Genomic DNA, 15869 nt, shown 5'->3' with positions numbered 1-15869 from the left:
GGTGGGATGGCGAGGCTGCGCCGTGGGCCACTCTCCTTCCACGCACCCCTCACCTGCACTTCGATCCAGTAGAATCATAGGAAGCAGAAGGTTCTACAGCCAGCACGGGGGAGGCACAGGGGTTCTCTGATGCTCAAGAAAGTGGGCTGATTTTCTCCTGTACACTTTCTAGTAGATGCTGACAGTTAACTGCCACTCACAGAAACACAGAGGCAAGCCATGTGATTCCAGGAAAAGAGCACATTACTGAAAGTGAAGGGGCTGCGCTCTGAGGCCCACACACAGCTGACACCTTGTCAACCTCTATGGCGCCACCATGAACACGGAGCATGGTTTCTCCCAGGAAGTCACTGGAGGGGGGTTTTAGATATGAGGTGTTCCCCCAAAACTCATGTGGGAGACAATGCAAGAAAGTTTAGAGGTTGGGTCATGAGAGCCTAAACCCAATCAGTGTGTTAGTCCTCAGATAGAGGTTAACTGGTGGTAGCTGTAGGCAGGTAGTGTGTGGCTGGAGGAGAGACTCTGAGGTTTGCAGTTTTTGTCCTTGTTGAGCCGAGCTTTCTGACTCCTGGGGCCATGTGCTGAGCCTCTCCCCTCCACCACAGCCTCCCCAGGGTGCTCTGCCTCACCTCAGGCCCAGAGCAACGCAGTCAGCCGTCTGTGGACTGAGACCTCGGAAACCAGGAGCTCCAAATAAACTTTTCTCCTCTAATTGTTCTTGTCAGGTCTTTTGGCCTCAGCAATGAAAACGCCAACTAAAATAGAAATTGGTACTGAAAAGTAGGTTCATTGCTGTGACTAAACGTATAGGGTTTTGACTTAACATCTGAGCAGCCAGCTTAGATGTTAACACCGTCTTATGAAATAAACTTCACTTTCCTGTACTTCCTCTTACCCCAACTCCCCACCCACATTAGTGACCTACCCCATGGTACCATAGCCCTAAGCCAGTCCCAGAAGGACACAACCCCTCAACCCTTGACTCTGGAAAGCCCCATCCCCTGCTATTCCCACCCGCCTAGCTCGGACGAAATCACCCCAGCCTATCCCACAGTGCCTCAGCTACAGCTCCCTACTCCACAAAAGCTGACACCGGAACCACTCGGGCCTCTCTCCTCTCAACAGAGGGATGGCCTTTAAAATTCCATGTGACTCTCTGCCTGGTCTCCATCCTTCAATTCTTGCTCGCCTGTCTCTCGCTTTCTCACTTTGCTTTCAAAACTGACCATATGGTTTAGAAGCTTTGGGAGCTTTTTGGAATTTATGGCAGGATTTTGGAAATTTTAGCAGTGCAAACTGGAAAGGCTTTAGAGTGTTGTAAACTGATGTTAACGGAATGGCAATTCTGGTGGGAGTTAGAAGACTAGATTGCCAACAGGACTGTGCACAGTAAAGATTGGGATCATGTGGTTTTGTTACTGAAAGTTCAGTCCTTGTCCCTGTTGCCAATCCAATAACCAGAACATGGTTTTGAGAAAGAGAAAAAAGAGGTTATTGCTTTGCTAGCAAAGGAGAAAGAAACACAGGGATTCCTGTCCCAGAGGCTGTGATTCTGCCCATCAGCAGGAACAGGGGGCTGCGAAGAGGTGACTCAAAGTCTACATTCCGTGCTCTCTGTTGGAGTTGCAATTCACTTGTTAATTTGGGAGGTAGTTTCTGAGAGATTCTGGTGCTGTCCCCAAGGTCTGGATCACTTGGGTGAGTGCTCAGGACAGATAACTCTGCCTAGGATGGGGAAGAAAGGTAATCCTGTTTTCTTGAGATTAGGGAGGGGGAGAGATTAGGGAGGAGAGAGGAGGAGAAAGAAACGTGTCCGTTTTAAACACAAGTCACAGTGGCAGAGCAGCAAAGCATAAAGTGGCCGCGACTACAGTCTCAGAGAAGGACAGCTCTCCTGGAAACTGACCGCAGTTGATTCATGTTGTGTTCCAAGAGGTTTGACTGGAGCAGAGAGGGAGCCCTGGGAGGACGCCCCCTGGTGGCGACTCGCCCCGGTGCTCCTGGAGCTGCACAGCGCCATTCACTACACAGGCCTGACCCCAGTGGAGGCTTGGCTCAGCGGGGTGCTCAGAATGACAATAGGTGGCCTTCCTTCCCGGGGCTGAGGTTTTAAAAACATTAACAGCTTTATTTTTTAACTGTTTTAATTCTCAGAAAGGTGGAGCAGCTAGTAAGAATCCCCCTCTCCACCCTCCCAGCCCTCCAGCGGCTCCTTTGCAAACCAGGTGGTTCCAGGAGTTGTGCGGAGTAGCGCTGGGGAGGAGGTTCAGGTAGCAGAGCTCCTGTGGCCCTAGGCTGGTGCGCAGGTCCTCCCAGTCCCAGGACTTCTGGAGTGAGGGCCAGTGTTCTCCTGGCTCCGACTTTATGATTTTTGACACAGGAAATTGCTGTACAGAAAACTCTGCAAAAGAAGCGAGATGCATCTGACATTCAGCCCAAAGAGGAAGGAAATTAAAGCTCTCACTTTATCTCCCCTGAGATCTGAAACAAACAGGGCAGAAACCAGAAGCCCATTTCAGGTCACTGGGACAGCAGGCAAGATGGACATGAGTGGACGGGCAGGGCTGAACCATAGAAACGAGTGTGAATAAACAAGATGGAAAACCTTCGATGAAAACCGCCAAGCCTAAGATGAGATTGTCGTCATCATTTCAAGAGTGATTGACAGCAAGCCCAATGTCAGCCTGAGCACCTGAGTCAGGCTAGCTGTCCCAAAAGCTCGGGGAGTTGGGGATGTCAAGGGTACCTGGGTCCTTCCTCCCTCACAAGACTGCTGTGACAAGGCGCCACACAGCCCAGACAGGCTTCTGCGGAGTGGAGCTGTGCAGCGCCCACTCCAGCTTCCCCATCGCCTCCGGCCACCTCCAAGCCTGGCTTCTCCTCCTCGCTGTGCCCTCGCCACCTGGGACTGCCGAGCTCCCCGGAGGTCAAGGAGACGCCAACTACGGGAAACGTGCACGGTTTATAGCCTTTGAGCCCTCAGATAGAACCTGCAGAGCCTGATGAGAGTTTGTGCTCCTCCCAGGCTCCCTTGCCTTCTGCCCAAGGAGCCCTGGAGGAGGAGAGGCTCTCAGCCTGTGCCACCAACAGTGGTCCTGGGCAGGCTGGGATTCAGGCCTCCAGTTAGGAGCAGCAGGGAGAGCTGGCACAGGAACCGGAAGGAAGCCAAAGCAGAGCGTCCTCCAGGGCCACCAGGGCCTCACGGAATACGCCCGACCCCCTGCCCGAGTCCCCATCCCTGCTCTTCTCAGCGTGTGAGGAGGGCAGAGAGGGTCCTCAGCAGCCCAGGGCAGCACTGAGGGCCACAAAGCCTGACTGGGGCCAGGCTCTCTGGGTGGCGCCCCTCAAAGCCTGGGCAGATCTTTTTGCTGCAACAGGAGAAGAAGATGGGGGGGTGCGGAGCTAGTGCCCGAGGGGAGGTTGGGGGTGGTCAGAGGCTGCAGCTGGCCTGGCTTGTGCCCTCGGCAGGCAGCCTGCACAGGACCACTGGGGGGGAGGTACTACACTTTTTACAAGGACTCTAGATGTAGGTGGGACAAACCAGTGTCCCCCTGCGGCCCTGCGGCCCTGCTCCCAGGGCCTTACCTACTGGTCGCCCCTTCCCATTCTACCACTGGTGCGGATCCCCCTGCCCACCCTAGTGCTTCTGGCTGCCTGGCTGCTCACCTAGTGCGGGACAGAGACTTCTCCCCAAAGGCTGGTCCTTAATTGCCCTGCCTGTGTCAGGCCTTAGTGCCACAGTCACATGTGCACTGTCACCACATTGTCACCATTAGGCACTCTCCTCCTCGCCCTCGTGTGTCCCATCAACAGGAAGTTCATGTGGTCATCAGCATAGGAATCCTCCCTTTGATTAATGACAGATGACGTGTGAAGAACAGTTCTCTGGGCTGCGAGGACTCTAGACTCCTCTGCTCGCGTGGCCTGTGCTTGTGGCGCAGAGAGCAGCCGCGTGCAGGAAGCCGGGCGTCCTCCTGGGTACCAGAAACCAGTTGGAGGATGCCCTCGCAGTTCCCACTCCAAGGCCACGCTGTCCACAGTCCACTTTCCATGACATTCAAACCCTCTGTGAAGAGTCTAGACACAAAAGGCCCAGCGACAGGGAGGAAGGGCAGCTCTGGCTCATTCCGGAAGGCTGTCATTCTCTGGCTGCTGGGAGACACGGACAACATGATGTTCTCAGAAACATTTCCTGAGACTGACTCCCAGCAGGTTGGGTAAGACCTGTTCTCATTCTCCAAAAGCCCGACTAGTGCCTTCAAAGGCGTGTGCTCTAGAGCTGGGAAGAGGGTGAGCCATCATGCTCTGGAAATCTGCAGGGTGGCCACGGAGGTATGGCCACTGTTTACTGTGACATCACCGACTGCCAAAAAAAAAAGCATCAATGACATTTTCCTAATGACACTGAGAGCTTGTGTTCCTAGAAATAAGCTTCATCCTAGAGAAAGAAAGTCCAATGACCACACCTTCTTCAGGCCTCAGACCTCATCCCTGAATGAGCCGAGTGCCAGCAATTACAGACTGTGCCATCGGCCGGCGCGCAGGGTGATATGCCAGTCTGTGGGGCTTGCAGCCGACAGTTATTCCCTGCTGGCTCCGGAGGCGGGGCGTTGGGGGTCAGGGTGCCAGCGAGGTCGGCGTTGCCTGGAACCCTTCTCTTGGCCCAGCTGGCACCATCTTGCTGTGTGCTCAGAGCCTGAGGAAGAAGGGGGACTCTGGTGTCCTTCAACAGGAGCACTAACCACCATGAGAGCCTGCCTCAAGGCGCTATTCACCCCAGGAGCCTCCCTGAGGCACCAGCTCCAAATACACTTCAGGGCTTCAACACGTGAACACGGGAACACGGATGTTCAGGCAATGGCCGAGAGACTCCTAAGCAAAGCAAACATCCCGTCACGGAGGCTCACCTGTGCTGGCTCCTCCTCCATCTTCAAAGTCAAGGGTGCTGCTCTTCTGACAAGCCTTCTCTAGTCACCTCTCCCTCCGTCACCTCTGGCAAGGACTCCAACGTTTTAGGACTCGTGATTCAATGGGGTCTCACTGCAGTGTCCAGGACACTCTCCCCACCTCGGATCTAACCTCATCACCTCTGCAAAGTACCTTTTGCCGTGGGTGTCATCTTTAAAGACCAGGGAGAGTGTAAAAACACCATGTCCCGGAATGTCCCTGCCTGTTCCCCAGAACCTGGGCACAAGTTAAGGGAATAGTGAGAGCCGGCCTGGGACACCAAGTCCACCACTACGTCAGGAGGACAGAGGCTGTCTCCCAGGTAAGCTGGGAGCTGGGCAAGGGCGTCTTCTCTGTAGAAAGCTGCTTCTGGCTGCACACTGCATGCTGGTCACACCAGGACAAAGCAAACAAAAGCTGTCACACTTCTGGAGCCGAGCTTTGGGACCCTTTCCCTGTGGCAGCTGGTGTGGCTCAGACCTTGGAAAGGAAAGTGGGCATGCAGGCGGCCATGCCCAGACCAAGAGTGGTGGGGGACAGGGGGTGTGGCGTCCTGAAGAGCCACTGGAGGCACTGCATGGAACAGGGCACCCCTGCCCAGCCCACTGCCGCTGGAGCTCCCTGTAAGCACCTCTCTCTGAGCCTTTCCCCTTAGAACCCATCTCTGGGTGTCCTGGTGTCGCGCAAGTATCTCCTGGCCCCAGCACAACAAAGATATTAACATGACACCATGAAAGTGGTATATTCTGGGTTTGGCATGGACCCCAGGGGACATTATTCTGCCTGTTACATATGCTAATGAAGAAAGATGCACCTTGACTTCTTATTTTTGCAGTACTGGGAACCCAGGGGTGCTTTACCACTGAACTATATTTCTGGCCCTTTTAATTCTTTATTCTTTGTTTAGTTATGTTGCTCAGGCTGGCTGCAAACTCATGCCTCTCCCTCCTCCAGCCTCCAGAGTTGCTGGGGTTACAGGTGTGTACCTCTGTGCCCAGCTGCACCTTGTCTTATTCTAACATCACTATCTGGCTCTATTTTTTATTTTTACATATTCTCATTTTTCATTCTTGTTATTATTTCAACAATAACAGTAATTTATATTATTTTATTTTATTTTAAAGAGAGAGTGAGAGAGGAGAGAGAGAGAGAGAGAGAGAGAGAGAGAGAGAATTTTTTAATATTTATTTTTTAGTTTTCAGCAGACACAACATCTTTGTATGTGGTGCTGAGGATTGAACCCGGGCCGCACGCATGCCAGGTGAGCACGCTACTGCTTGAGCCACATTCCCAGCCCAATAACAGTAATTTAAAAAACGTATACAGCCATGGTCTTAGGCTATTTCTACTACAAGAAAATATTCAACACTGGGTAATTTATGAAGAACAAACGTTTCTTTCTCAGTTCGAAGCCTGGAAGTTTGAGATCAAGGAGTTGGCAGATTGGTGTCTGGTTGCTGCAGTCTGGCTGGGCACAAATCACGAGCCACTGAAGCAGGAACAAACTTTATTTCTGAACTCCACCAGCACACTCCACACACGCTCCCCGGGAACTCTCCCGAATGCCACGCGCTCCTCCAGGAACCACCAACCGGAAATCCCTCCTCCGGCACTTCCCCAACCAATGGGAACTCTCCGGGAATTCCCCGCGAGAACTCCAAAGTGGTAGGCCAAAGTAGCAGGCCGAGGCAGACAGCAGGGGTCTAATATACACAGCTTAACATAACCATTATCATCTCAATGGCTTGCTGGTGTCACCTCTCAACCACTCCGTTCTGGCAAAAATGCCATGCGTCATTCGGACTCGGCTATGGCTCTCAGCATCTGGTGAGGACTACTGTTTTCAAGATGGTGCCACTTGCTGCGTCCTCACATGGCAGAAGAGATGGAAGGGCTAAGGTGCATAGCACACACCCTTCAACCTCTCTTACAAGGTCACTGTGCCATTCAGGAGAGTTCTGTCTTCATCTCTTAGTCACTTCCTAAAGGCCCACCTCTTAGTGCTACCATGTTGGCAATTAAGGTCAACACATGAAATTGTGGGGGACACATTCAGACCACAGCAGCTGTTGGTGAGGCTCATGTCAACGCTTGAGATTGATCCCAACTCTGAATGAGTGAGGTCATTTACTATTGCAGTTCAAGTACAAGATGAGGGCTGACCCTGCACGAGGGTTCGTGGTGCCCATGAAGCAGCAACAGATGTGTAACTAGCATTTCAACAGCTAACGATGATTCTCCATGTCTAGGGAGGCTTACTCCAGCCAGAAGGCTCACAGTAGGGCTCCTGGGGGAGGACTCCTGGCCGAACAAAGTTATGCCCAGCGCAGGAGCATCCCAGGGGAACACATGAGGGGCACCTTGCAGTGTGGGGACAGCTGAGGGTTCTGCTTACTAAGATGCCCCCCAGTGGACAGTGGGGTGTGTCTTAATAGTGTGCAGGATTGGTCCAGTTGTGTTGGACCATTACCATTATCACAGTGACGGCTGAGTGTTTGTGTTCCCCCAAATCACGTGCTGAACCCCTGACCTGCTGTGGTGGGCAGAACTAGTTCCTTGGAGAGGGATGAGGTCAAGAGGGCAGAGCTCTCACGGATGGGATCAGTGCCCTGTCTTGCCTTCTTTCCTCCACTGAGGACTCAAAGAATGTCTCAGTCTGGAAGAGGGTTCCCAACAGCATTCTCCCCTGATGACAACCCATCTCAGATTCCCAGGCTGCAGAACTGTGAGAAGTCAAGTTGTTGTTTACAGGTCTCCTATGGACTGAGACTTCCCTGTGCTCGGCCACCTGGCCCAGGTGCTGTGGGGTTCAGCAGTGAAGGAGACAGACTAAGCATCTGGGCTGATGGGACTTGCCCTGTCAGGAACAAAGGAGCAGCTCAGCGCAGGTGCATGATTGTGCAGAACAAAGGGGCAGGCCGGTGGGCGCCGCCTTCTGGTGGGAGAACCTCTTCTCGGGCTCCTTTTTCATCCACAGTCTTAGGTCTCAACAAGGTCTAAACTTCAGAGGGAAAGAAAGGGCTGCTTCTTATTGACCCCCAAACCGCCAGCGTACAGACCAACCAGGAAGGCCACTCAGACCCTGCGGCAGAGGAGTAGGGTCCTGCAGTTGTTTGGGGCTGGAGTGGCTTTCTGTGCCCTGCTAGGGACATGGGCTCTGCCTCCCAATTACAGAGCCCTAGGCTAGTGACATGTGCATGCAGCCATGGAGATTAGCAGTGGCCAAGGAGGTATGGGAGGTCATTTGTCGGTGGAGGGGTTTGGAAACCCCAAGTCCACCCAAGAGACAGAATGGTCTGCAGGCAGAAGCAAAGCCTGACTGAAACTGGTAGGAAGGACAGGAATCCCAGGTGCCGGCCATCAGAAAGGCTCTGCTGGCACCCGCGGACCTCGCAGCGCTCCCTCCCACAGCTTGGGAGCCGTCCTGCCTGTGCACTGCGGAGACAGGGAGGCCTTGGCAGCACTGTCCGCTTTCCCTGCTCTGCAACCCACCCAGGTGTCTGTCCTCAGCAGCCCTCCAGCCTGCGTCCTGAGTCGCATTTCCTCCTGTCTAGGTCTCCGCTCGGGGTCAGCATGATCACCATCTTACGCAGCAGTAAGCAGGCCACGCCTCCGGCTCGCAGGCAGCTGTGCCCTAGGAGGAACCGTCCACCCAGGAACCAGTGCACAAGAGGCTCGATGCGCCAGACCCGATGATGGCCTGGACTCCCTGTGAGCATCCTGCTTTCCAGTCCTTGGAGCTCACAGCACGTGGACTGTGAGGACACGTCACCTCCACGAACACTCAACCCTAGGACAGTACCCACAGAGAAGACCTCAGTGTTTCTGGGACCCGTGAACGACCAGACCACCAAGTCCCTCTGCCGTTACCTCATCGGCTCCAGTATGGGAGACGAAGGGCACTTCTTATTTGCTTACAAGTCTTGTTTCCTGTTCAGAACTATAAATGGGTGCCCTCCTCTGCGCTTGAGACCTTGAACGCTCTGAGCTGGTCAATCCGGGGTCCAGGAGGGGAGTCAGGATCCTGGGCCTGAGAGTGAGGGTCAGGCACTGCTCTTCCATGCATGGTGAGGCCGAGGGGTATCCAGCACCCTCCTTCTCAGACAGAGTGCCACCTGTCCCTTTGAGTTAGGTATGATATAGGATGCCCAGGTGCCCAGACAAATTTGAATGTCAGATCAGCAACAATATATATTTTTTATATTGGGGATTGAACCCAGGGGGATTAACCACTGAGCCACAGCCCTTTTTATTTTTCAGTTTGAAACAGGGTTTCACTAAGTTGCTGAGGGCCTTGCTAAGTTGCTGAGACTGCCTTTGATCTTGTGATTCTCCTGCCTCGGCCTCCTGAGCCACTGGGATTACAGGTATGCACCACCCTGCCCAGCAACAACAATGACTTTAAAGGGTAGGTCTACCCATTGATCAATATTTGAGGCATACATTTGCTAAAAAATGTTTACCTGAAATTGAAATTTAACAGTTCACTCTGTATCTTTATTTGCCAAATTTGATAATCTTACTTTTTAAATGTAAAATGTATTAATATAATTGAAGATTCATGCATAGTTTAAATAACAAAGAACATTCCGAGCACATTTTGCCTGCTGAGCCCAGTGCTGTCATCTTGCAAATCTCCCCTGGTAGCTGGACCTCAGTGCGCCCATCTTGCTCAGGTTCCCGGTCTCTATCACCCATACTGTCCGATTGTCCACTAACCACTGTCAAGACATCAGACAGAATAGGTCCGTCCAGGCCACCTGGGTGCGAGGCAGAACACAGACACTTAGGTGCCTTCATCATTCAGTCCTGGCTTTCATGGAGGGAGATGAACTCATAGGTGCTTATTTCATTTTCACAAATAAATATTTATTAAAAGGCTCATGCAGGGGCTCACCATGATGATTTTTCATAAAGCAAGGATAGCGATTGACTTGACTTGCTGCGCAGGACTCCAATGAGGAAGACTAACACAATCCAGTTCTGTAGCCATGCGGGGGTGGGCTGGGAGGGGGACAGGGGTGTTGCTGCGCCCCTTTTCCTGCTATTTAGGCTAGTCCTTCTCCACCTGGTGGAGAAAGTGCGAATGGGGTGCACCCCTGCATGGCACGAGCCACCGTCTCTCCTGAAGATGACTCACTCCAGAGAGCAATGCCCCCGTTTGCCCACCAACACGCCAAAGGCTGCACATTTCCAAAATCTGCTAAATTAGCATTGTCATTTGGGGTTGGGAGTCCTTGCATCTTATATAGTCAAGAATGGCATATTTTATCCTATTTTTATTTTGCATTTCTTTAGATTGGATATTTCCCACAAGTTTGCTAGCCTTTTGAGCTTTTTCTTTGGGGAACACTGGTTCTGGTCCTTAGCCATATTTTTACTGGGACAAGGTGATGAGGTTACCTTTAACCAATTGACTTGTGAGAGCATTTTTGTGCATGAATTGTTAGGAACGTTACTAATGTCATGTTCTTCATTGTCTCTGATTATAAACTTGGTAGAAAATTGTCAACTCCTGAGCTTGGACTTGCACATCTTTTATTTGCCATTGCTCTTGAAATTCACTAGGGAAGTGTGTGTGTTTCCCAGAATCCTCCTGTGCTGCAGGACAGACACGGTGCCCACGGAGCTGCAGGCAGAGGATGTGTCTCAGGACAAGAGTTTCCTTCTCACCACCACCCTGCTCCAACTCTGTCTTCCCCGTTGCACAAAGAGCATTGAGACTCTTGCAGGGATCAACAAGACGCTCCTTGTACTTGAGGAATTATTTGACATTTCACTTGCCCTGACGTGTGAAAGGTTCTATTGTCTACAGATTCCATTTCATTGTGAACCCTCATAAGGTCCTGCTAAGAAGCCTGCTTTTCATTTTCATCTATTATTACAAGCAATGTCCCCTTGCATTTTGAAGACGGTGTTTCAGTTATACATCCAGAAAAGAACAGTTTGTGCATGGTAATCAGTTCAATGAATCATCAATCCTCCTTGCCTGGTACTTGGTGCCTCTATAAAGGAACTTCAAAGACCTCTTGCTCCCACATGAAGCACCTGGCTTCTGCATTTGTTAATGGTTAGCAGGAGGATGAATGCAGAGTGGACAGGCAGATTGAGCACAGTGTAGAAGAGGAAAGAGCGGAACGTGTCCAGCACAAGTGAGAGGCCCTGCGCTCCTCGGAGGGCTGCAGGAGGCCTCTCTTGAAAGACAGCATGAGGTTTCATATTCTCCCACATTGTCTTAACGTCCTCCAGAAAAGACACCTGTTTAAAGCGTCTGCTATTTTTTCAAGTGAAACCCTTGTGTCTTTAGCAACAGGAGAGGCTCTAAAGAATTCACGCCAAGAAGTGGGCCCACTCCTGAAGGGCACCCGCATGAAGCCTGCAAATGACGTGCCTCCTGGGCTGGGTGGCACCTACACTCCAACTTTATTGTTTTTCTTGTGTGGAGCTATTCACTGGGCACAAGAGTGAAGAGTGCTTGTCTCCAGTCATGCCAGTCCCGCCTCCTCTAGAGGACACCCAGGGGACTGACAGTGCTGAGAGTGGGTGGGGGAGGGGCGAGGGGCTCACTGCTTTGGGTGTAGGATGCACAGGGTGCCGTGTCCACCCTAGGAGAGGAGGACAGCGAGGGCAGCAGTTGCCCAGACCCAGCAGTGCCCCACCGCCAACTTTGGCATAAAGCACAGTAGTCAGGCCCAGGCACGCTCTGGGCATTTCTCTCCTGGACACAAAGCTAAAAGAACCCAGCTGGGACAACCACCCCAGACTCAAGACAGCACCATTCTCTTTTAATAGGGCTGGCCCTCTGCTGGCCTTTCAGAGTTAGCAGCCTCCTCCCCCCCGAAGGTTTGGCCTCTTCCAAATTCAGATTTGCCTGGCGCTCACCGACTCGGGCACCTTCCTGGCTCCCAGTGTGTTCCTCCTCTGCAGGTCCCATCCCACCTTACAAATAAGGTTAACAGTGTCCAGAGGGCCAGGAATTGCTGACCCCTGCTGTCGCTCCTGCTGCTCTGATCCACATCCCCAGGTAGGTCTGGTGCTTGCCTATTTCCTCCTTCTTTGCTAAAATTTCTGGGCATTGGAGGCAGCTGCTCTGGGATTCAGTGCAAACACCTGTTTGCTTGGGTCTGCGAGTCTCTGGCGGGCTCCGCCTGCACTGTTCACATGAGTGGCATTGGGACGGTGTTGGGTCAGCAGACTCAGGGTCTGGGCTCCCACTAGAGTCCGGTCGTGGCTCTGCCATGCAGTGTCTGACTCCTTGGAGGCTGCAGAGGGTCAGCGAGTGGGAGAGAAACACCACAGTGGAGTGAGTGACATGGAACAGCAGGAGGATGAAAAGTGGGGTGAGAACCACCCCCAGGTACCCTTGGTGGGTGTCCTTTGTCACCAGCAAACGTAGACGCCCTGCCAATGGCCTCTACCTTTGCATAATTCATCTTCCCATAAGGAAGCCAAGCAAAGTGAAAAGTGTGTTTGCTCCCTTTTCACTTTGCTTGGCTTTTAGGAGCACCAAAGGCAGATGAGACTACACAATATGGAACAAGGTGAAGGGAAATGAAAACATGCAGCGCCAAGACTTCACAATCTCTTGAGAAGTCTTAACAAACACCAGAGTCAGTCTCACCTTCCTTCCTCTTAGCTAAGGCTGAGGTGTGGACCAGAGCGTGAGGGGCAGCCGCCTGCACACCTCGAGCATGAGACCCCACAGCTGTTACCCCAGTGGGAGCAGGAATCACTCCAGCCACGTCCCCGGCAAGCTGCCCATTCCCATTTCTGGGTGGCTCATGGCCCATGGGTATTAAGCTCTGGTCAGTGCAGGCGGGAGCACAGGTGCTGGGGTGAGGCCGTGCCAGACAGAGACCGTGCTCAAGGAACTTCAGTGCACTGCAGGGAGTGTCCAGTGTCCCTCAGTCCCACACTCAGAGCTTTCCCTGCTATCCCATCCCCACCAGAGTGGCCGTTCTTTACCACCGGCCCACCCACACCCACATGGGATCACCGCCAAAGTCCACCGGCTGCCGCGGGTTCGCCTGCTGCCCTGTGGCCTGTGACAGGACAAACAGTAAGGAGATGTGCCTGCCAGGAGAGCGCATGCAGAACCTACCTTCCCTGCCCAGGACCAGCCCACCATGCCCGGGCCTTCTCCCCGCCACTCCCTCCATCGCTGGCAGCCACTGACCTTCTTCTGTCTATGTAGCTTCTCCTCGGTGGTCACAGCACTGGTGGGCGTGCCCCTGCACCTGCACGCACCTAGGTAGTCAGGCTCCGGTGGGTGTGCCCCTGCACCTACGCACACTTAGGTAGTCAGGCACTGGTGGGTGTGCCCCTGCACCTGCACACACCTAGGTAGTCAGGCTCTGGTGAGTGTGCCCCCTGCACCTGCACACACCTAGGTAGTCATGCTCCGGTGGGTGTGCCCCTGCACCTGCACACACTTAGGTAGTCAGGCTCTGGTGGGTGTGCCCCTGCACCTACGCACACTTAGGTAGTCAGGCACTGGTGGGTGTGCCCCTGCACCTGCACACACCTAGGTAGTCAGGCTCTGGTGAGTGTGCCCCCTGCACCTGCACACACCTAGGTAGTCATGCTCCGGTGGGTGTGCCCCTGCACCTGCACACACTTAGGTAGTCAGGCTCTGGTGGGTGTGCCCCTGCACCTACGCACACTTAGGTAGTCATGCTCTGGTGGGTGTGCCCCTGCACCTATGCACACCTAGGTAGTCATGCTCTGGTGGGTGTGCCCCTGCACCTACACACACCTAGGTAGTCACAGAACTGGTGGGTGTGCCCCTGCACCTGCACACACCTAGGTAGTCACAACAGTGGTGGGTGTGCCCCTGCACCTCCCTGTGCCTAGGTAGTCATGCTCTGGTGGGTGTGCCCCTGCACCTACACACACCTAGGTAGTCACAGAACTGGTGGGTGTGCCCCTGCACCTGCACACACCTAGGTAGTCACAACAGTGGTGGGTGTGCCCCTGCACCTCCCTGTGCCTAGGTAGTCAGGCTCTGGTGGGCCTGCCCAGTGTACTTGCACAACTGCACTTGAAGTGGACACTGGCTCTGGCCCTGAGGTTGGTGCTGCAGCGTTTCCAGTCAACGTGGGCTGGCTGCTCTCAAGGCTCTCCCACATCACCCCATGAGCATCCTTAGAGGTGGAACTGCTGCTCACAGCCTCTGCTAGCTAATCCTGGTCCCCAAAACATTTTCTTTCCTAAGTTTAAATTGGGACAGGGAATGAAAGCATTTCTTACCCCGACACTGTCACTGTGTTCTCATCGCCATCGACCTGAAGGGAAACACCTCATCTGCTCCAAAGACCAGAGCTTCCCTTGGAATCTGCCCCTGGCTTTGGCTCAGCCCCTCACATCCATTACCATCACAGGCTCATCATGAGAGCTACAGACCAAGGCAGCATCTGAGGATCTGTATCCTCTGTGTTGGGACACGGGACATCATCAGTCCAGCTGAAGGGAAACTGCTCTGCCGGCCCATGGGCAGGACCAGAGCTGGGCAGGTAGATGGAGCTTGGCCACCATGCAGAACCGAACTGGAAACTGGACTGTGGGCCTCCTGGCGGGAGTCGATCTGATTTCTGAAGGTTGTTTTGTAAATGGTAACTCATGGCCCCGCTGCAGACAATTTCCAGGCACGTCGTCGTGTGCAAGAGTAAGCAGGGGCAGATCACTAGAGACCAGCAAGGACTAATTCAGCCACAAGGGTCAGTCCATAGCACCCTGCATTTGTGCAGGAACCAGGCTCTGCATGAAGTTTCACATGACACCCTTTCCGAATTACAAAGATGAATGTCTTTTAAAGAATTTTTAGCATTAATGCAAAAAGTACCTGCTATCTTGAAGTAAAGGAGTTCTAGTGTTTGTATTGTCCATAGCACTTTCAAATGAAGGAGCCACAGTTGTGAGGAATAGTGTGACTGGCTAATCATGTCTATTAGGGAGATAGACATGACACCTGCATGCACCATATAGCTTGTGCCCCTTGTCATTAAGGTCCACTCTGACTCACAGCCCTTACTAATACAGTGGGGCTTACTAATACACAGGCACCCTGTGCCATGCACTGGAATGGTACCTGTCGCAGGGCTCTGCCACAGGTGCCCCACCTGCACCAGAACTGGAGAGTGATAAACACAAAAGACTTTTAAGTTCTTACCTCTAAAATATCTATAGATTGGTAGGAGAGTGTCTTCAAAAATTTGATTCCTGAAAGAATGGTGATAGGTGTGGTTCTGAGCATGATTAACAACTAATTCTGAATCCTCCAAAGCCGGTTATGACCAATTTGAGGGCCTTTCATGAGAGGAGAAGATGACCAAGTGTCTTGTCCTATCTCACTCACTTCTGGGAATCATCTGGCGTCTGTCTCTGATGGGAGGACAGTGGAGGCTGTTGGACAGGTGGGTGCAGAGGGCTTGGGGAACAGGAGGCAAAGTCTTCTCCCTCTTCAGACCTCCGGCTGACACCCACTGCCACCCAGGCAGGGCTTTCCTTCCCCCAGGTCCCTGGGAGCTTCACATCCAGCTCTGGGATCATATATATTCAAACGTGATTTGAGTGCTGCATCCAGCACAGCACAGTGTCCCCAACAGAATGTGAACTGGAACCTGCAGTTTCCATAGCTTGCAAAAGAGCCCATACTTTCTATTTTGAAAGTCTCTGCAATAAAGACACAAATTTGAGATGTGACCACACAAATGATACCTGCATGCACATGTAGTTTGTGCCACTTGTCCTGAAGGTCCACTGACTCACAGCTCTTACTAATACAGTGGGGCATCTGCCCCCGCACTTCCGTCCTCCTCTCCGAGGCTCCACCAGTTAGCGGGGCGATACGCAGCTTCCTCTTCCTTCCAACACCGTGAAGAGCATTACCTCACTGACTTCACTTTTCATGCCATAGCTTCCCA

The 15869-nt window shown here is 52.7% G+C and overlaps 1 long non-coding RNA gene across 1 annotated transcript in view; it reads left to right on the top strand.

Annotated features, from left to right (window-relative positions):
* The first annotated feature begins 8507 nt into the window (after positions 1 to 8507).
* LOC308631389 overlaps positions 8508 to 15869 on the top strand; it is a 50179-nt gene continuing 42817 nt past the window's right edge. Inside the window, exons 1-3 of the long non-coding RNA XR_014018189.1 lie at positions 8508 to 8830; positions 9208 to 9314; positions 10537 to 11971. This is a non-coding gene — a long non-coding RNA (uncharacterized lncRNA). The remainder of the gene's footprint in view (positions 8831 to 9207; positions 9315 to 10536; positions 11972 to 15869) is intronic.

Source organism: Spermophilus citellus (genome assembly GCF_964194105.1).
Source record: "Spermophilus citellus genome assembly, chromosome: 12".
Lineage (NCBI taxonomy): Eukaryota > Metazoa > Chordata > Mammalia > Rodentia > Sciuridae > Spermophilus > Spermophilus citellus.
This window is presented reverse-complemented; position numbering and strand designations above follow the sequence as displayed.